General features: G+C 39.9%; 1 long non-coding RNA gene across 1 annotated transcript; it reads left to right on the top strand.

Moving 5' to 3' along the window:
* Positions 1 to 413: 413 nt before the first annotated feature.
* On the top strand, positions 414 to 22,170 carry LOC109578025 (uncharacterized). Its single transcript, XR_002183647.2, has 2 exons — positions 414 to 5,311; positions 21,530 to 22,170. It is a non-coding gene; the product is annotated as an uncharacterized lncRNA (long non-coding RNA).
* Positions 22,171 to 22,459: the final 289 nt, after the last annotated feature.

The following is a 22,459-nucleotide window of genomic DNA, read 5'->3' as shown; positions in this document are numbered from 1 at the left end:
CTCGGGGCCGTGCGCGCTGTGCCCACAAAGGGCAGCAGTCCCGCCGGCCGGCGCCTCCGCTGCGTGGGGGCGGAGGACCGCTTCTTGGCGCCCCTTGCCGGTCCCCCCGGAGAGTTGGAGACTGTTCTCCGGCCTCGGCCGCGCGGGGATGAGGCCAGGGATCGGCGCGGCCGCTCCCGCCGCGGCTCCGTCCCGCGCAGTTGCCACCGCGGCCGCCCCCGCTGCCCGCGCGCCGGTTCTCGGCCCGCGCCGCTCACTCGCGCGCGCCGCCCCACCCCCGCGTCGCTGCCGCCGCCCGCGCGCCCCGCTCGGCCTCCGCGAGCGCGATTAGGGCGAGCCGCCGCCGCCGCCGCCGCCGCTGTCCCCGCGCTCGCCCGCCCCGCGCGCTGCCCGCTCCCAGCTCGGATTGCCTCCCGCCGCCGCCGCCGCCGCCCTCGCCCCCGCCTCCCTCCTCCGCCGAGCCTACCCGCCCGCGTCGTGGCCAATCGGAGGCCACCAAGCTGCAGCGGTAGCCGGCCGGATCCGCGGCAGCCGCCCGCCCCCGCCCAGCCGAAGCGCCCCATTTTTGCTGCAGCCCGCGGGGGGTCGCCGGAGGGAAGCCTGGGGTGCGCGGAGCACAGCCCTGGCAGGTGGAGGGGCTGCGGGAACGAAAAAGAACTTGCGCAGGAACTTGATTGGGTGGCAGGTTCATTTTTGGACCGCGATGGGGATCGGATAGAGATGAGGCTTTGGAGGGGGGATGACTCCTCCGAAGCCTAACGCACGCTTCTCTTTCCGTTCTGTCATTCTTTCGAGATAGACTGTTTTGTTTTTTTTTAAAGTCTGGGCAGGGGCAGACACAGCAAACTGGCGACGCAGGCAGGGCGCATCCTGGCCATTGTTTGCGGCGCTCGCCACGAGCCACCTGCGGGCCGGGAGGGCGGAGGCCCGGCACCTCTTCCCTTCCTTGCGGATGTACTGAAACTGCGAAGTTTGGATGTGCTTGTTTTGTTGTTTTTCCCTGTAGGGGTTTGAGAGTGCGTGTTATTTTCTTTGAAATCTCCCGTTTTCTGTTTCTATTCGTTCGTGACCCTGTTCACAATTTTTAGCGAGTGGTCTAGGGGACTTTGACTCCCTCCCTAAACCACTGCCAACAACAAAAAGTATAGAACGAAAGAAAAAGGAAGCGGGGGGAAGGAGCTAAAAGCCAGGACTTGCCCTGAAGAATAGGATTATCTAAGAGATAAAATGACTGATTCTGAGTTCGCACCAAGTAAAGGATTTTTGCTTCTTCCTTGTGAGGCATAAACTTGGAGTGGATCACACACACACAAAAAAGTGAGAGACTTCACAAGTTTGGGTCACAGGCATTTGTGGACTGGAGGGAGGGGTGAGGAGCAGTTGATTTTGGTGAGGTATTAAGTTTTTGTCAGTAATTTTTTTTAAGGTTTTTTTAAAGAAAAATACCTTTTCTTCCCCCCCTAAGCTTTTCAGCTCTTAGGAAATCATCAAACTTCGTTGCAATTAACGTACGTTCCTCTTCTGCTTTGGATAACTGAAGAACTAAGATTATTTGAATTTGAGTTTCAAGATGCTGATCATTTAAGAACTTGATAATGAATCTCTAAAAATCAAGTACTAATTTCTTTGACATAAGTGATGCAGCTTTTAATAATGTACTGTCACTAGCTCGGCTTTTAAAAATTCAGTATTCATAGGGAAGTTGATTCAATTTTAATTAAAACATAAGATTGTAGGCCTTTTAAAAATGAAACTCAATTTTTTTTTCCTGGATTTTCTTTCCAAAAGAATAAGAAAGATCATGTTAATTAAATTTAAAGACAAAAGGCTCCACTTGTTCTTTCTCTTCCTTCTTTGCTAGATAGTATTGTCACATTATTGCTAATTGACCTAAAATTTTTCCATATAATTGGGTATTTATGAGTTCCACTTTCAAGGATTCATGCATAATAGAAAAACATTTAGCAGCAATATTGGAGATATCCTTTGTTGTATTAAAAAATGGAATTTATAGAGCTATCTCTGTGCCTAAGAATTAAGCTGTGATCCCAGACTTGAGGCTTTAGTTACAGTCTCACCACTCCCAGCAATAGCCACTGATGTTTATTGCCATTCTGATTAATTTAATGGTAGAAGAGATTTCAGTATGAATGACTATTGCTTATTAGAATTATTTGCTTGAAGTTTTAAAAATTGTTCCCTTTATAAATAAAACTCTTACTGTGACTTCAAAAACTGCTTTGGAATGGCCGTCAGTCAACTAATTCTCTAGACTCCAGTGGTTTTCAATCAGCCACATAAGCACTGACAGCATTTTATTTTTTATTTATACAAATTTTATGTCCAGCTTCCATGAGTCTCACTCTTCAGTGGTTATAGATTGCTTTGGAATTTTCCCTGAGTTTAGCTTGATCACATGCTCTGCTCAATCTTGCTAATCAGCCTTTGATCAGAAGAAGGGATCACAGATCATCTTATTGGAGATTGGCGAATCCATTTGATGCTAATGAAAGTAGATCCACTATTTATTTTGGTGCCCAAGACAAATGGTACCTCCATTTTGCCATTCTAAAGGTAATCTACTGGGTCATTCATTTCTTTGGGCCAGCTCTCAGGATTTTGGCTTCTGCTCAACGCGCTTCTAGTCTGAAGACTGACTTTCATCTTGCACAGCTCCAGGACTGAAGGGGCCTAGGCAGTGACCTAGAGAAACAGCTTGATTGTTGGGGGAGAGGGGAACACAAGAAAAATAATAATTAAAACTAAGGCTGGGCTCATACTTGAAAATCAGCTTAATTCCTTGATTTCTGAACTAGGCACTGCTGCTGATCTACTCCAAGAGGTCTGAAATGAATACCTGTGTCAAACATTATGGACAGACCGAATAAATGACAACTCCTTCACACGTAGCAAGTTTTCATATGCATGTAAATGCCATGATGATTCATTTTTAAACATTCATTTCAAGGAAAAGTCAGAATGACTTCATGTTCTGGTGTGTATTCTCAAACAGGAGATGCTAAACATACAAATACATCACACAAGTATTTTTCTAAAAGGGTCCTGACTTTGGAAAGAAATGCAAACAGTAGTTGTCAAGTCTGCAACCCCGTCCTCACCCCCACCACAAACACACAGACACATACCTCTGGGACAGGATACACACTAGTCTTGGCTACTGACACCCAGCTGAGAGCCCTTCCCAAATGTTGACTCAAGACCCTCCTCCATGGTTCCCTTTTCTTGCCTGGTCTACAGGGTAAACTAGAATTGTCCTTTCTGCCTTAGGAAGTAGCTGTGGCATTTGCAAGTTTCTTCCCAACTAGCTTTAGTATGTTAACACTGACCTTCCCTGGGTTCATAGGCCTTTTAGAGGTCCAGGCTGTTGTAAATGAAACATGAAGGTGGTCTATGCAGCTCCTTCATTTTATAGGGACACTAAGGCTTAAAGATATACACAAGGCCACCAGAGGCAAATAGAGAACACTGACTGGGACTCAGCCTTACTGCCAGTCGGTGTGTGTGTGTGTGTGTGTGTGTGTGTGTGTTTGTGTGTGTGTGTGTGGTAGTTGTTCAGTTGTGTCTGACTATGACCTAATGGACTGTAGCCCGCCAGGCTTCTCTGTCCACGGGATTTTCCAGTTAAGAATACTGGAGTGGGTTGCCATTTCCTTCTCCAGGGGATCTTCCCAACATAGGGATCAAACCCACGTATTCTGCATTGCTTGCTGATTCTTTACCATCTGAGCCACTAGGGAAACCCAGTCTTCCCTACAGAGTTCCTTTTAACTTTAGAAAAATTCACCCATGTGGAGTGAGGATGATTTAAAAAACTAAAGTAAAATTTAATGATGCTGGGGATTTGTCCAGTATTCCTCTCCGGTTTCTGTTCTTCAAAGTAGGTGTGACTGGAGATGTAACTCTGCATTTCCTTTTACTGGTCTCCATCCTCATGTGCCTTTCTACTGTGATCATCTCACCGTACTGAGTGTGATTCTAGCATTTCAAAATTCATATCTTTGATATAACCTGGAGCCAAGTGCAACCCAACCATTCATCTGGTCCTCACCCAGAGAAGACATGATGTGTTTCAATACTGGGGAAAAAAAAATCCTGGCTTTTAAAATAATCCACTCTGGTTTGGAAATATAACTTAGGTTTCTTTATCTTTTTTTCAGTATTTGAAAACCAAATTCAAAAGTTTTCATGGACAGTATCACCAAATTTATAACTTGAAGTATATATGGTCAAGGAAGTGAATAAATGAATTAGTTTTACTTTTGCACGATGAGGGGCGTAACTCACAGGCAGCTCCTGTATTGGGAGAAGCACCACTGAGAAAGAATCACTTTCTGGAAGGTAGAAGGGTGTGATAAACAGTTTATGGATTTGAGTTCAGGTAGACTTAAAATAAACTCCATGAACTTGGGTCAGTGAGTTTCTGAAGATTTCTAAGATTCTTTTTCCCTATTCCCAATTTGGATAATATACCAGAATTTCTTATGAAAGCCTGAAATGAACACAGAGCAATACAGTAGGAGCTTAGCTTTTTATCTATACAGTAAGTCGTGTCCAACTCATTTGCAACCCCATGGACTGTAGCCCGCCAGGCTCCTCTGTCCATGGGATTTCCCAGGCAAGAATACTGGGGTGGATAGCCTATCCCTTCTCCAGTGAATCTTTCCAACCCAGGGATTGACTCAAGTCTCCTGAATTGGCAAGCATATTCTTTTCCACTGAGCTACAAGGGAAGCCCACCTATATGTATATTAAGTATGCCCACCAGACTCCTCTGTCCATGGAATTCTCCAGGGAAAAACAGTGGAGTGAGTAGGCATTTCCTTCAGGGAATCTTCCTGACCTAGGGATTGAACCTGGGTCTCCCACACTGCAGGCAGATTCTTTACCATCTAAGCTATCAGAGAAGCTAGCAAATAATAGTATGCAGGCTAGTACAAGTAATAAAAAATTTAACGGATTATAAGGTGCATAAAAACAAATGTGAGAATGTGAAAGTATTCAGAGGAACAATATAGTCAATCTTAATACATTGATTTCATAATGGGAAACGAATTCATTTTTGAATTATCTCCGAAGTTGACAATATCAAGACCAGGATTAAAACCCATTTTTCTCTGAGTCTTTCTCCTGTGAACCTAGTTTCTTGTCATTTCTTAAACCACATTCTGCCTACTCGTTTGCAGAGTCCAGGTTTCCTAGTTGACTTCATGAGTTCTGGCTGAAGATCAGCTGTCTTTGAGAAAATCTGATTTGCATGATATTCAAGAAATCTACCTTCTGCAGCAGCAGCGTGAGTATTTATGGGGCACCACGTTGGATTACTTAAAAGTCAGAAGGCCTACTTCTCAAGATAAATGTCTCTTCAGAAAATAAAACAAATCACACTGAAGGCTTTTTTGTAACGTTTAGTGGTGCCAAACTTTTGTCCCCATGTCCTTTTAAAAGCTAAAAACGTGCCTTCTGGAAAGTTCTGAAATGCAACTGTCAGTGTTGAGAGGACAGTAAAACATTTTTAGTATTTGAATGTACCCTTTCCTCCAGTGAAAATCGAGATAGTTGTTAAAGTATTTATCAGGGTTGGAATACCTGTGTTCTCTCCCTGAGTAATCTTAAACACGCCACTTCATTTCTTTACGTGTTTTCTCACCTACAGAAATCATTCCTCTTGCCTCAAAAAATGCCAAGAGGACTAACAAAAAGATGTCAATGAAGCCTATTTAGTTCTTTAGAGCAAAGTTCTGAATAAAATACATGGAATTCTCTAAGACTATGGATTCAGCTCTCACGAGAGGATTGATTAATTGGTTTCAGAAGTTTGTTACATTTTAATGATGTGGCATAAGCAGCAAGCCACCAAGTGCTTATTAAATCTTTCTTTTTAATTTTCATTTATCCGAAAAGCTTTTTTAAAAATTTATTTATTTTAATTGGAGGCTAATTGCTTTACAATATTGTAGTGGTTTTTGCCATTCAGTGATATGAATCAGCCATGGGTGTACATGTGTCCCCACATTTATCCACAAAGTTTAAAAATAACATTTATCTTTCTGTTACAAAAGCAGCACATGTTCACGTGTAGATATTTGAGAAAATGATATTGTTATGTGTGCCATGATCATTCACAGATGATTCAGAGTTGATGCTTTATTTTATAGGGCTCACCTGAAAGATACAACCCGTTTTCCTTTTCAACGGTGAATGCAAAAACATCAACCATAGTCCCATTTATCACAGAATTTATAATGTATGTTACTGCGATTCATTCTTTACATAGCTCAAAAGGACCGAGTGATTATCACAAATAAGTATTATCTTTCTGGGAGGTCTGTTATTTTGAGTCATCCCTGGGAAAGGTTTTTCAAAAACCTTTTTTGCAGGAGATGGGAATATTCTCACTTCTGAAGTTGTTAGGAAGGCCAATAATAAACATGTATTTGCATTGCAAAACGTATTTATCCAAGCCAGATGAAATTTCAGACTCTTTGAGGAAACTTAGGCCCCCTGATATCACAAGTTGAGGAGTGAGTTCTTTAAGGTGTCTGATCACCAGGGTTCGGAGGGAAGGAGCCAGCAGAGGCAGGGACAAATGGACACAGGTGGACAAATGGACATCAGAAGAAGGCGGGGACTAAAGAAAACACCCAAGGTTTGTGCTCTCTAGTGAGGAGGGATTCCCGAGGTTTGTGCTCTCTAGTGAGAAGGGATTCATATGTGGATAGAATGTGGAGTGTGGCCAAACTACAGGATAGGGGCGAGGTCATAATCTTGGTAATTGTTCAGTAAACATTTGCCCGATTTTTACAACAAAACAAAACACAGGACTTGGAGTTTGGACAAGAGCGTGAGGATGGTCTTTTGGCATCTAGAATTGATAGGAAGGGCCACACAGCAGGGCAACTGATAAGTAACAGTCCATCCAGTCCTCGCCCAGAATTTGTGCATCTCTTGATAAGGGCAAGCCCTCTTCAACAGAAAGTTTCACTCTGAGATGCTTGCTGGTGAGGATGTTCTCAATCTTAAAACTCTATAGGATGTTCTCAATCTTAAAACTCTATTTATACTTCAAAAATTCCCCTCTCGAAGTATTTTTGTAAAGGTAGAAATGATGTAAGATGGCTTTTTGTTGGTAAGTCAAAAAATAAGCCCCATCCACTCATTAATGAGGTAGTATAAGCTTTAACTAAGAAGATATATATTGGCTTCTTTAAATTTTTTTCTCATTTTCTAGAAGTGTTCTTTAGAACTTCACAGATCAGTTAAATTTCTTATCTCTCTTACCTTCCCTGTCCATACAATTTCTTTCTCTCTCTTTTCCAAATATATTTCCTGGGAGATGTCTTTAGCTCTATCTTCTAGCCTCTCTGTTTAAAAGTTGGATATATTTTTTATTTCCAGAGCTTTTCGTTCTCTGATGATTTCCTCCTAGAAACTCGCTCTTATTTCATGGATGTCAGAGCTTCTCTTACCTCTTTACACGTTGTTGAAAAGTTGTCTTCTGTTCCCTGGATTATCTTGGTTTCCTCTCTGTGGCTTTTCCTGCAGGGGTTATTGTTGTGTCTGTCTTTGATGTCAGAGAGACTTGGGGAAAATGTTCAATATGTAGAGTTTCACTTAATCCTCCCAGATATTGATAAGCCACCCTACCCTGCCTCAGTTTTTCTTGACTCCTATGAGTTCAGAGCTTTCTAGTATCTGCCCCGCAGAAGTGAATAAAGAGCCTCCCCAGCTGGGACAGGCTCACGCCACACTGCACTGTTACTGGCTTGACCTGCCTTATCTCTGCCCAGGTTTAATCTGTGATTTGTTTCTCAACCAAAGAAAGAAGAAGCTCTAGGTGGTTTTCTGGAGGCTGGATGAGTGCTGATATTTCCCCCTAGCTAAGTCTGTCATCTTCCCTTTCCCAAGGATGAGATACATATAAGTCTCCAGGAAGACTCTTGTCCCTGGCAGCAGCTTAGAACTCCCACTGGGACCCAGCCCCTCCTCAGGTTAATTAAGAGCCCCTTCCCCATTCTCCATGTTCCATAAGAAATAGTGTCACCTCCACCTACTATTAATAGGTTGGCCCAAATCACTGTTTTAGTCCCTATAGTTTTCAAATTAAAATATATATGTATATATGCTCTATCTTCATCGAGAAGATCCCCCTGAGGAAATGGCAACCAGCTCCAGTATTCTGGCCTGGGAGATCCCATGGACAGAGGAGTCTGGTGGGCTACAGTCCACGGGGTCACAAAGAGTCAGACGCAACTGAGCATGCGCGTCACACACACACACACACACACACACACACACACACACACACACACTCTCTGTCTGTCTCTCTCTCTTTCTCACACACACACACACAGAGTAACTCTATCCTCAGCATAAATAGTTATGAAACGTATTTTAAGGTTTTACTACCTGCTTTTGAAGCAATTCATGGGTGTGCATTCACCCTCAGGTGTTCACTTGCATTCTTACTAACCAAAATAATGCAGAATGAAGTACTGTCTATATACTTTGTGGTTCAGTAGACAATAATGAAATACAAATTTATAACATTGGTAATCCAAACCTGAAATTTAGAGTAGGTGAGAAAGAAATATCTATTAAAACATTTAGTACAGTTGTCTTCAACCTTTTTTTTTTGGTTTTGTCATACTATATGTGCGGGCTAAAATGTCCTAGAAAAAACATCTTTCATGAGGGGAAGTGTATCCTATAAATGTATGTGAATCAGTAGGTACTTTTACTGTAGCTTTCCCCTCAAATGTCTCATGTTCCTGGTGGGAACAGTCATTGTTACTTTCCCCACTAACATACCTGTTGTTGAGAATCACTGATTGAATTTTCATTGCTCTTTACTCTCACTTAGTGTAAATCTTCTATTTGTTTGAAGTGTTATGAGGTTGAATTTCATCATCTTGTTATTCAACAGTGTACCATCACTTCACTTTATAGGGATTTATAAAGACTTTAGCCACATGACGATTTCAAGCTTGGAGCTGATAAGGATATTAGCATCCATTGAACAGATGCACACAAATCATTCACCATTTCCCCAATTTTTATTTCCAGATGATCAATTCTAAGAAATATATCTCTTCTGCTGAGAGTACCGAGTTTTACATTTCATTAGAACTGGGTAGGTAACCACTTAGAGATAACAATACATTTATTAACATATAGGAGGGAAAAGCCTGACTTTTAGTAATAAAGGAAATAATTACTCTTAAAAGAGATGACCTTTTAAAGGCTTATGTGCAAACTGCAGAACTTTTCTGAGTGAGAACAAACTACAAGACCAAACTGTCAATCAGTTTCTTTTACCCTTAGCTCTGTGGACACCAGGTCCACTTGGAGCAGCTCTGTACAGTTAATGGGGAAAGAAACAGAGGGGCAGGGGACACGCTGGTGGGGAGGGAGAAACATGGTGGGCCGGAGCACAGACAAGGAGGACTCTAATGAGCTTTTTATACTTGGCGTGCCTGGCAAGAGCTAGTGATGAATAGACGATGAGTTCATATAGCTCCTGCTTAAAGGCAGGGAGGATCAGAAAAGGCAGGAAACTATTTAGTTTGATCAGCGGAGCCTAGAAAATCTAACCCAAGACTTTGATCAGAATCTTAAAGGCATTCCTCTGCGGTACGTGATTTTTGTCTTGATTGTTTTTGTCTGTTTTTAAAAATCACAAAATCAGTCCAGTTGTTTGGACGACGTATACCTTTAAGAAATCTCTTTCATTTCTCTTATAGGCCCTGTGGTTCAGACTACCAACAGCACCTCCTATAATCAATATAGCAAAATCAGATTATTATGAAAGTTAAAGTAAAAATATATTTGCTATTCTTAGTTTCCCAAAGTTAATGTTTAAAAAACCTTTACTATCTAACAATAAAAGATATGCGATCCTCCAAAATATCAAATTTATTATAAACAACCAGTATCATAATCAACATTTTTCCAGAAATAAAATTCTTAACTCTGTGCAAAATTTCCAACATAAAATTAAATATTTTTATCCTTATTTACCATTTTCCCAACTTGTTTTTTTGTTTGAAAAATATTTATTTTTGACCACAGTGTCTTCACTAAACATTTCTCCACCTTTGTCCTCCTTGGAGTCAAAACCCTTGGCTAATATAATTTCTAAGCTCTGTGATTGATGCTATGTTTAAAAATCTGTGTTTCTTCTGAGTCAGCTTACAATATCTTAAAAACAAGGAAGCAAGACAAAACATAAAGGAAGGGGCAGATGGGGGAGAAAAGAACAAAGGGATGCTCAGCAGCCACACTGTTGACTTGTTTTTATGGTTTGTTTAAATGTCAATTTCTGAGAATGGAAATGGAGTGGCCTTGTGCCTTGAACCAGCCATTAGGAGGTGCTCATACTTTAAAACAAACTCTCCCAAACCTTTAAAGCTACATAGAGTCTAGGTTTTATGTTTTGTAGAACTGATCTTTAATTTTAGTAATTTTCTTTCCCTGAACTTAACAACTTGTAAAAATTGTCAAGTGAACAGTTCTGGAAACTCATGTCATCCAATTAGTCCAAAAAACAAATGTTTTTGTGTCATCTATCACCACAGAACACTAGACAGACTCATCAGATTCAAAGGAAAACATGTATTTGAGAAAGAACAACCTCTCAGCTCCTTTACCTTCAGAGGAATATAGTTGATGTTAGTTGGTATAGAGCAGGGGTCTTCAGGAAGTCTTCCCTGGGGCTGTATCTACTTTTGTAATATAGAAGGGTTTGTTTGTATCCTGAATATTCTCCAGGGTAGATCCTGCTTTTGTAATGCAGTTTCACAGCTGTTTATTATGGACACCACTCAGACTGTTAACTATCCATTTTGTTTCCGCCATTATTGCTTTTTATTTGTTGTCCAGCCCTACACTGGCTGCTTGACAAGTGTTAGCTGCAGATATGAACACGCAAGAAACAAAAGACTAAAGAACAAGTAAAGCCACCAGAAAACCTGGAAGATTTCCCTGGTCTCCAAGGCAGTATTTGGAGGAGAGAAAAGGATTTCATGCTGGGTATTTGTAGTAGACATTCTTGTTAAGGGGTTATAGGTGTTGGTACAAGTACTAACATGTTACAATGCTGTGAATTACTTAACTGATTAAACACAATGGCTTCAGTAACTTCATGTCAAATCTCAAGTTCCATGTGACAATCAAACACTGACAAGAAACATTTTTTTTTTAATTTCCATATTGAAGAAGACCAATGCACAAAATTTTAAAATTGCACCATTAGTAAATAGAGAGCTTTTTTTTTTTTTTTCCCTAGGCCATGCTACTTGGCTCCTGGGATATTTCCCTGACCCAGGATTGAACATGTGCCCTTGGCAGTGAAAGAAGATAGTCCTAACCACTGAGCAGCCACGGCATTCCCATAGACAGCTATTTTTTTAAAAAAGAATTATTATTACTTGGAATTCACTCCTGATGAATAGGAATACTTATCTTACTTTCATATCTTTGGCACTCATAAATGAGTCTGAAGCTCAGGCTTTGTTTCCTCCCCCTAGCCAGCACCGCATAATGTAAATCATGACACCTACTGGCAACATAGGGTTTTGCACCCTAGTTCCATAAGACATTCAAGCCCCTTGTTACTTAAGATAGATTTTTCTAATGTAAATTTATGTTGCTGCTGCTGCTAAGTTGCTTCAGTAGTCTCAGACTCTGTGCGACCCTGTAGATGGCAGCCCACTAGGCTCCACATTATTAATGATGAAAAGTGCAAAGTGAAGATTGAAAGTCAATTCCACCTCCAACCCCACAGTTAATTACTAGCCTGCTGTTCCAAGGATAGTCACTAAAGGCTTGAGATATCATTTTCTATTCATTGATCAAGGTCTTTCCAATTTGCATCAATTCCACACCACTTTAATTGATGTAGCTTTATAATGTATTAACTATTTGAGAAGATATATCTCTTCCTCTTACTGTTCTTTATTTAAAAAAATATTATTCTCACATGATTGCTCTTCCAGAAGTTTAGTATTATTTGGCTAAATTACTCCATATCATATTTGATTTTTATTTGAATAGCCTTAAGATACTAATTGGCTTCCCAGGTGGCTCAGTGGTAAAGAATCTGCCTGCCAGTGCAGGAGACATAGGAGATGTGGGTTTGATGACTGGGTTGGAAAGATGCCCTGGAGAAGGAAATGGCAACTCCAGTATTCTTACTTGAAAAATCCCATGGACAGAGAGAGGAGTCTGGTGGGCTACAGTCCATGAAGTCACAAAAAGTTGGACATGACTGAGCACAACTGTAAGCTACTCATTAATCTGGCGATAATTTTATCTGTAATATAGTCTTCCTGTAATAGTCCTTTCTATCTCTCAAAATATTTTTCATGTTCTTCATACGTTAAATGTGTTTTTATTGAACTTGATCTTTGGAATTTTATATTTTGTTGCAACAAGTGAAATTATTTCTATACTTTTATTTCCTTATTTGCTATTACCTTCCTATGGACATGCTATTGTTTTAGTATTTTTCTCTTGTAATAAATGAAATAATTGTACAGGTTTTCCATAAGGTGTCATTTTGAATAAATGAATCATTGTTCTTTATGTCTTTTACTTATCTCTTAGCTCTGGGTCATGTCTTCTAGTATTGACCAAAGCCTTCTAATAAGGATGTAAAAAATTATTATTGACTTTTCCACATGTAATGCAAATCCCCCTTGGTTTCAACCATTAGAAATGCATGAAAGTGACTATTTTTAATCATGTTGATGGCATATTGTAAGCTATGGGTGTTTTCAATAATTGTGATAGTTGAATGTTTTTAATGCCTTCCTCAAACATTATTATATTTTTCTTAGTTGACTTAATACTTTAATTATATATGCTAATAAAGTATGTAATATTATTTTTGCATTCCTGAAATAAATCCTATTTGATGATTTTTTTAATGTAGTGTCAAGTTCTATTTCTAGGACTTTATTCATGATTTTAAAACTTCATATTCATTTGGAGATATGTTGATGTTTTTCTTATATTGATACCCTTGAAAAATTTTAGTATTTAGTTCTAAAAGTACTGTATTAGAAATACTTGTAAATAGTAAATACTTGTAAAAGTATTGCTTTGTGCTTATTTACATAATTTTATTTAGCATTTACTAATAATATTAGACATGTGCTTTTATTCTATTTTTAAAAAAATATTTGGATCTATTTAATTTTACTTTTGAAACTCAACTTTTCTTTCTATAAATTGATCCTGTTTTCTTTTTCTAAAATTTAGTTTGTTTGGGTTCTTTGTAACACATAGAAAACTATTTATACTTAAAAATTCACTTTTGCATACCACCTCTGTTTGAACATTTTTGTAATTACTTTTTACTCTATTCCCTAGTTCAGTAGTTTTTAGAGAGGTGTTTTCATTTCTAAATGGTTGAACCTTTTTTCAGTAACAAAATTTTTACATTTTCATTCCATTGTTGTGGAGTTAATGTAGTACATGATTTTAGTTTCTTTGGATTACTGACTTTACTTTTGGTTTAGCACCTATTGCCATACATGCTTCTTGCATATTTTGCAGGAAGAAATTTACTAGTAATGTCAAGAACTGTGACAGGTTGGACTGTTGCCCTACTCAATGGCTAACAAGTTAGCTTCCATGGTTGTATGGATGTTTGAAGAAGATAAGTGATTCCTGAGTCAGAGAGGATTTTACTACTCACAGCAATAGCAATAGCTAGAATGTCATCATTTCTGTATCAGCTCCCCATGCTGAGATTTCCACAGGACCAGGTGAAGAGGATCAGGTGACACCAATACACAGAAGAGGAGCCCAGTGTATAGAGAACCCAATTCTTTTATAAAAGGCAATAAGCATGCCGCTCCTTTGTTCTGAAAGTGTGCTGTCTCTATCTCCCAAAACTTTAAGCAAGCTGACTCTTTGCTCCAGAGGGAGACATTATCTCTCTCTTCCAAAGTTATTTTCTATAAAAAGCAGCCTTGGAAGGATGGTCTGAAATAAAGACATCCAGTGCCTCTCCTCATAAGATGTGCAGAAATGCAAGACTACTGTGGGGAATTATCTCCCAACTGGAAAGCAGAGGACAAATATGCTTATATATTGCATTGGCCAAAAAGCTTGTTTGAGTTTGTCCATAGAACCTTATGGAATTTTTTGGCCAATCTATTATATTAGTTCTACCTTGTTCAGATGTTTTATAATGTTTATAAAATTCATAATATATAAATATAGTAAATAAACAATTTATAATTTTATAATATATAATTATATACTTATATATAATTATATAATTGATAGTTTATATAATTTATAATTTAAAAATATATAAGTTTTATAATATAGACACTGATATAAAGACATTTGATAAATCTATCTATCTATAGTCTTTTGATGTTTAACAGAGTAGACAGATAAGGTTATGTGTTTAAAATACTATTTCCTATATTTTAAATACTCATGTGTTTTAAGCTATTAAGCTTTAGTACTCAGTATTTTTATTTCTTTACTATTTTGTGATTATGATTTTGTCAATATATAGGAACACTTTTAAGTCCCATTTGTGTAGGTTTCCACCTCAGCTATAATTATTTCAATTATTATTTAGATTTTTCTTAAAAGTATTAAGCCTCTGGGTTATTTTTATTCAATCAGATACACTTTGCCTTTTAATAGGGATATTTATACTATATTCATTAATTTTGTTGGCCTGACTCAGATAATTTTGTTGTCTGGTTTTTGTTTGCTTGCCATTTAGCCTCTGTTCTACAGGCTATTTTGTTTATTTTTATATTCTCAATGTTTTAGACAGCAGACTTCCTGTGTTTGGTTCTGTTAATGGCTATCTCATAATAATATATATTCATAACTACTTTTGATTAATCGAAATAGCAACAAAGAGGCTCTTGTTTATTAATTGTGTTTCCTTTATCCATTTCTCCCCCACTCTTAGTCTTTAATAATTAATCCAGGGTCTTCCCTTGTGGTCCAGTGGCTAAGACTGGGTACTCCCAGTGTGGGGGGCCTGGGTTCAATCCCTAGTTGGGGAACCGAGATACCACACACTGCAGCTAAAAATAAATATTAAACAATTAATCTAGTCATTTAAACTTTGTCATCAATATATCTATACATAACTCTCTTTTCAAGACACTGGGATTTCTAAGCTGTTGCATTTTATTATCCTGATGCTGAATTTTCAGCATTAGCTTTGTTCTCTACATTCACATTTTGCAACAACTGCCGGAACACTAATGTCACTGGTTCAAAGGCCAAGAGAAATTTCCCTAAACTCTCCAGTTTCTCTGTGCTTTGGAGCCAAGGTGGAAGTGAACCAGAATTCCAGTGAATCTACGCAGCCAGCACAAGGGAACAAAGTTGACCCCTTTGCAAACAGGGGCAGAATAATGAGGAAGAAAGCAAGCTAAGAGTTCCCCTCTTTGGATGCCAGAATTCATGGAATACTTCCCAGAGCCCTAGGAATGATCTTCTCCTTTTCCCTTATCTAAAGGTTCTCTGGGGAGTTAGGTCCTTGCATACTCCCTGTTCCGTTCTTCTCACCTCTCCACTACTTCCTCACGTCTCCCACTTCAAACTTCATAGCCGACTAAGTATACGTTTTAACATAACCCAAATTCATGGGAGCACTTGTCTTAGTAGTGTTTCTGGCTGCCATAAAAGAATACCATAGACTGGGGGGCTTAAACAACAGAAGTCTCTTTCCTCACTGTTCTAGAGGCTAGAAGAGATCAGGATGCCAGCCTGACTGGGTTCTGGAAAGTGAAAGTTATTTGCACAGTCATGTCCTACTCTGCGATTCCACAGACTACAGCCTGTCCTGCCCCTCTGTCCATGGAATTCTCCAGGCAGGAGTACTGAAGTGGGTTGCCATTTCCTTCTCCAGGGACTGGGTTCTGGGGACAGCTCTTTTTCTGGTTTGCAGGTAGTCTTCTTGCTGTGGGCTCTCAGGGCCTTTCTTTGGTGTGTACACTTGGAGAAAGAGAGATGGCTCACTCTTCTTATAAAGTCACCAATCCCATTGGATTAGGACCCTACCCTAATGGCTTTATTTAACTTCAATTATTTAAAAGTCCTATCTCAAAGTATGGGCTTCCCTGTTGACTCAGATAGTAAAGAATCTGCCTGCAATATGGGGTAGCCAGGTTCGATCCCTGGGTCAAGATGATCCCCTGGAGAAGGGAATGCCTACCCACTCCAGTATTCTTGCCTGGAAATGCCCATGAACAGAGGAGCCCAGCAGACTACAGTCCATGGAGTCACAAAGAGTCAGACACAACTGAGCAGCTAACATACACACATCTCAAAATACAGTCATTTTAGGGGTTAAAGCTTCAACATATGTAAGGCTTCCCAAGTGGCACTAGTGGTAAAAAACCCACCTGCCAATGCAGGAGACATAAGAGACTCAGGTTCCATCCCTGGGTTGGGAAGATCCCCTGGAAGAGGGCATGCAACCTATTCCAGTGTTCTTGCCTGGAGGATCCCATGGACAGAGGAGCCTGGTGCAGTCCATAGGGTTGCAAAGAGGCAGACACGACACAAGTGACTTAGCATGCACATAACAACATTATAACCCTTAAGACCTTCATTTATGATGCAGTTGGGGTTTAAAAGTCCTCCCCGTTTTTTCTTAAGTTGCTTTCTTCTTTCAAGACTTGTTCAGGGCCATCTCGAGGAAGCCCTGATGAATCCCTAGGTGATGCTATAGGCTCTGCTGTATGTAGTCCTTCCCTGTGAATAGCTCTGCCCTGTTTGTTAGTCTTGGACTAGCCCCTGTTTCCCATAAGCTCTTCAAGGCCAGGACTGACTGATTTTTTATTTGCCTTGGAGACTAGGGCAGTGTCTAGCTCAGTGTATGCCTGTAATCAATGGTGGATAAATGTAAAGCATGAATACTAGACCATCTGTATTGAATGAGGCACGTGGGAATCTTAGAAGAGACAAAGAGGAGGAATGGTTGGTGAGGCAGGAGGGTGTGGTATCCTGTGGGGACAGGACCTGAGCTCTGGGTGACCGGGGACTGGATCTTACTGCTTCTCACCAGGGTGTCCTGGATGCTCAGGCAATGACATTCCAAGCCCCTTTCAGAAATAAACATTTTGTGAATTAGTAAAAAAAATTGCCACAAAGGGTGCCAGTCTGCAGTCTAGCATCTGGGAAAATCTGCAGCAATAGCTAAGTTAGCCGGAGGACATATACTTCATAAAGTAGTAGAAATCAGAATAGCAAAACTGTCAGGGGTCTTTAGGGAATAGTATTAATCTCCCTATGCAGTCTTTTCTTGTAGAAGCTCTTTGCAGGAAAGAAGGCCTCGTGGTGATAAGCTTATGTCCTTTATAGATGAAATTGGAACCAGTGACCCTTAAATTTAGCTAGAAAATAATAATACATTTTTAACTCTAGTCTGATCAGAAGGACTGAATGTGCCTTGTATGAAGATAAAGATGGAAAAAAATTATCACCAGCCTCAGAATTTCCACCGCTGTTTTGCATGCTTCGCATATGCATCACAGAAAAAAGGGAAAGTTTAGGGGTCAGATCTTTTAGCCAGTCTTTTCTCTCTCTCAGAAACATACTGTACCCAAACTGCATTTCCTTTTCTGATTTAAAAATAATTTGAGACCTTTGATCAACAGATTTTTCACAAGATGCTAAACATTTGGGGTGAAAGGAAATGTTCTTACATTCACTTAACAGCACTGCTCTTTTAGTTGTTGGCATAGATTTATTTTGGAAGCTTGAAGTGCTTGCTAATTTCCCAATTAGAAGCTCCTGTAATTGCCATATTAGCGCCGTCTTCTCTACCTTTTCTGTATGCTCTGCTCTTACCTGGCTTCTGCCGCATCCTCCCTGGGAACCAGGTATCACACTCCTGGGCTGTGGTGGAGACCACCTTCACCAAGAAGAGCCAACATTAGCAACACAACACCTTGTGAACCTCCCCACCCTCTCCTCCTCCATCTCCCCTTCCTATTGATTCCAGCTCCATTACTGAACAACCAGCGGCTAAAACCCATGAAGCCTTTTTCACCGGCAGAGTCTGAAGAAGGCTGTATCTTGGCAAGACATAGATCCCTTACAATTATACAGTGGAAGTGAGAAATAGATTCAAGGGATTAGATCTGATAGAATGCCTGAAGAACTATGGACGGAGGTTAGTGACATTATACAAGAGGCAGTGATCAAGACCATCCCCAAGAAAAAGAAATGCAAAAAGGCAAAATGGTTATCTGATGAGGCCTTACAAATAGCTGAGAAAAGAAGAGAAGCTAAAGGCAAAGGAGAAAAGGAAAGATATACCCATTTGAATGCAGAGGTCCCAAAAAGAGCAAGGAGAGATAAGAAAGCCTTCCTCAGAAATCAATGCAAAGAAATAGAGGAAAGCAATAGAATAGGAAAGACTAGAGATCTGTTCAAGAAAATTAGAGATACCAAGGGAACATTTCATGCAAAAATGGGCACAATAAAGGACAGAAATTGTATGGACCTAACAGAAGAAGAAGATATTAAGAAGAGGTGGCAAGAATACACAAAAGACAAAAAAGATCTTCACGACCCAAATAATCATAATGGTGTGATCACTCACCTAGAGCCAGACATCCTGGAATGTGAAGTCAAGTGGGCCTTAGGATGCATCACTATGAACAAAGCTAGTGCAGGTGAAGGAATTCCAGTTGAGCTATTTCAAATTCTGAAAGAGGATGCTGTGAAAGTGCTGCACTCAATATGCCAGCAAATTTGGAAAACTCAGCAGTGGCCATAGGACTGGAAAAGGTCAGTTTTCATTCCAATTCCAAAGAAAGCAATGCCAAAGAATTTTCAAACTACCGCACAATGGCACTCATCTTACACGCTAGTAAAGTAATGCTCAACTTTCTCCAAGCCAGGCTTCAACAGTACATGAACCATGAACTTCCAGATGTTCAAACTGAATTTAGAAAAGGCAGAGGAACAAGAGATCAAATTACCAACATCCTCTGGATCACTGAAAAAGCAAGAGAGTTCCGGAAAAACATCTACTTCTGCTTTATTGACTACGCCAAAGCCTTTGACTGTGCGGATCATAACAAACTGTGCAAAATTCTTAAAGAGATGGGAATACCAGACCACCTGACCTGCCTCTTGAGAAATCTGTATGCAGGTCAGGAAGCAACAGTTAGAACTGGACATGGAACAGCAAACTGGTTCCACTTAGGGAAAGGAGTACTTCAAGGCTGCATATTGTCACACTGCTTATTTAACTTATATGCAGAGTATATCATGAGAAATGCTGGGCTGGAAGAAGCACAAGCTGGAATCAAGATTGCCAGGAGAAATATCAATAACCTCAGATATGCAGACCACCCTTATGGCAGAAAGTGAAGAGGAACTAAAAAGCCTCTTGATGAAAGTGAAAGAGGAGAGTGAAAAAGTTGGCTTAAAACTCAACATTCAGAAAACTAAGATCATGGCATCTGGTCCCATCACTTCATGGCAAATAGATGGGAAACAGTGGAAACAGTGATAGACTTTATTTGGGGGGGCTCTAAAATCACTGCAGATGGTGACTGCAGCCATGAAATTAAAAGACACTTGCTCCCTGGAAGAAAAGTTATGACCAACCTGCTGCTAAGTCACTTCAGTCGTGTCTGACTCTGCGACCCCATAGATGGCAGCCCACGAGGCTCCGCTATCCCTGGGATTCTCCAGGCAAGAACACTGGAGTGGGTTGCCATTTCCTTCTCCAGTGCATGAAAGTGGAAAGTGAAAGTGAAGTCGTTCAGTCATGTCAGACTGGTAGCGGCCCCATGAACTGCAGCCCACCAGGCTCCTCCGTCCATGGGATTTTCCAGGCAAGAGTACTGGAGTGGGGTGCCATAGCCTTCTCCGATGACCAACCTAAGCAGCATATTAAAAAACAGAGACATTACTTTTCCAACAAAGGTCCATCTAGTCAAAGCTATGGTTTTTCCAGTAGTCATGTATGGATGTGAGAGTTGGAAAATAAAGAAAGCTGAAGAATTGATGCTTTTGAACTGTGGTGTTGGAGAGGACTCTTGAGAGTCCCTTGGACTGCAAGGAGATCCAACCAGTCAATCCTAAAGGAAATCAGTCTGAATGTTCATTGAAATTACTCCATGCTGAAGCTGAAACTCCAATACTTTGGCTACCTGATGCGAAGAACTGACTCATTTGAAAAGACCCTGATGCTGGGAAAGATTGAAGGCAGGAGGAGAAGGGGACGACAGAGGATGAGATGGTTGGATGGTATCACTGATTCGATGGACATGAATTTGAGTAAGCTCAGGGAGTTGGTGATGGACAGGGAGGCTTGGTGTGCGGCAGTCCATGGGGTCACAAAGAGTGGGACATAACTGAGCGACTGAACTGAACTGAACTTAGTGTCTTTTATTTCATTGAAGACTTAAATCATTTTAATGTAAAATACCATAATCTCTTGAGAGTATACTTCAGTGCTTTTCTATTTCAGATGACTGCTATAAATATCTCATCTTGATTTATTTTTTTAAAGCTGATTTTCCAAAGAAAATAACTCTGCTTAAGAAAGGGGGGGGATATATTTTTTCACATTAGGGAGAAATTTAAAAGAATCAACTATTAGTCCAAACTTTGTTAAATAAACCTGTATATAATTTATAATTAGCATCACAAAGAGTTTTTCTATAGCTGGTGAATCTCTTGAGTGTGTTGATTGCTACTTTTAAATTTAAGTTTTTTTTTTTTTTTTTTGCTTTAGGACTTTTTCTCGGAATTGAAATACTAAATAAATGGGAAGGTCGTTGGGACAGAAGACCGCTATTAGCTCAGGCAGCAATTTACACCAGACAATGAACTGGGTTTTGTTGGCATAAGAGTTGTAATGGTGGTTTTGATTCTGCAAATAAAAAGCACCAACTTCTCCAAAAGTTCTTGTCATAATATTAGTTACATGCTTCTATGTTCTTTTAATATACCTGAGAGATGATTTTAATCATTTCCTCAATAGAGGATTAAGAAAAAAAAAAGATTCAGGTGCATCTAGACATTCTTTTCTTAAGTGCTAGAGTAATGACAAAAGTCTAGGCTATTTAGAAATACTTCAAACTATGAATGGATGCTCAGGAAAAATTGCCTTCATTGACAACTCAGTTAATTATAGCGGTTTTGTTATTCAAAGCCCCATTATTTGGCTATAAAGTGGACTCACATTAGCTTCTTTATAGGTATAGCATTTTACATAGTTTTTTTTAACAAAAAATCTTGATTCTTTTCAAAATCCACTGAATATAAATACTCTAAAAATATATACACTCAAAAATAGTATTCTGTGACATAAAATCACAGAATTATTTTACACACCGTAATATATTTCTTTCAGATTTTTAAAGCAACTTTTGTTAAGAACGAGCTTGACCCTAGTAGAGATACATGAGGTACACACATTTGAATGTGCATTTTGTAAATTATATTTATGAGAGTGTTAGCTAATCTATGTCTTTCGTTTTCCAAGCAGCTCTCCGGGAGACCAGAGTGTGGCTATCATGGAGTCCTTCGATTTGAACAGAGATCCTTTCTCTATAACTAATTCAACGCATGGCTATATGGGTAATTTTGAACAAGTGGATCTTTCTCCAACCTGAAAGGCTGCCAGTAGGGAGAGTGAGTGAGAAAAAGAGGATTTCAAAGGCGTCTCAGAGAACCACAAAGCAATCACGAAGCACCACTGGATTGCCACAATCTCCTTACAGAAGTGCATTGAGAGGTAGTGATACAGAAAAGTTGAGGCTGCATCGTCACAATAACATACTCTATAATACCTGGGACAGTGTTGGAAATGATTCTGTCATCAAACAGAGTGCCCCAAACCGTGGAAACTGACTATATCTCCCATGAGGAATTTTTTAAAGAACTGTGATAGTCTCCCCTCCCCATTATTTCACAGAATTTCAGAGAGCAGTGAACTATGAAATACAGAAGACTAGAAAAGTAAAATAAGAACTGCCATTGTAACCTTTATATGTCACAATTAACGGAAAAAAATCCTTTTAGCCAAAGATTACGTTATACAAGTGTATAAATTATGATTAGTTACTCTAAATTTAGATATGACTGTTTTATTAAATCCAAAGTGTGGGAATAAATCATTATAAAGGGTGTTGTCTTCTGGACCTTTGATGTCCTGACAAATGGAATACATTCTGAAGTGGGGTGGGGGTTGTATATACCATCTTAAGTTTCGGGGAAAGACATTCGATCCAGAGTAGCATTGAACGACTTCACTTTCACTTTTCACTGTCATGCATTGGAGAAGGAAATGGCAACCCACTCCAGTGTTTTTGCCTGGGGAATCCCAGGGACTGGGGGAGCCTGGTGGGCTGCCGTCTATGGGGTTGCACAGAGTCGGACACGGCTGAAGTGACTTAGCAGCAGCAGCAGCAGCAGC

This window comes from Bos indicus, chromosome 24, assembly GCF_029378745.1.
Source record: "Bos indicus isolate NIAB-ARS_2022 breed Sahiwal x Tharparkar chromosome 24, NIAB-ARS_B.indTharparkar_mat_pri_1.0, whole genome shotgun sequence".
NCBI lineage: Eukaryota > Metazoa > Chordata > Mammalia > Artiodactyla > Bovidae > Bos > Bos indicus.
The sequence above is the reverse complement of the archived record's forward strand: the minus strand, read 5'-3'. Positions and strand labels throughout refer to the sequence as shown.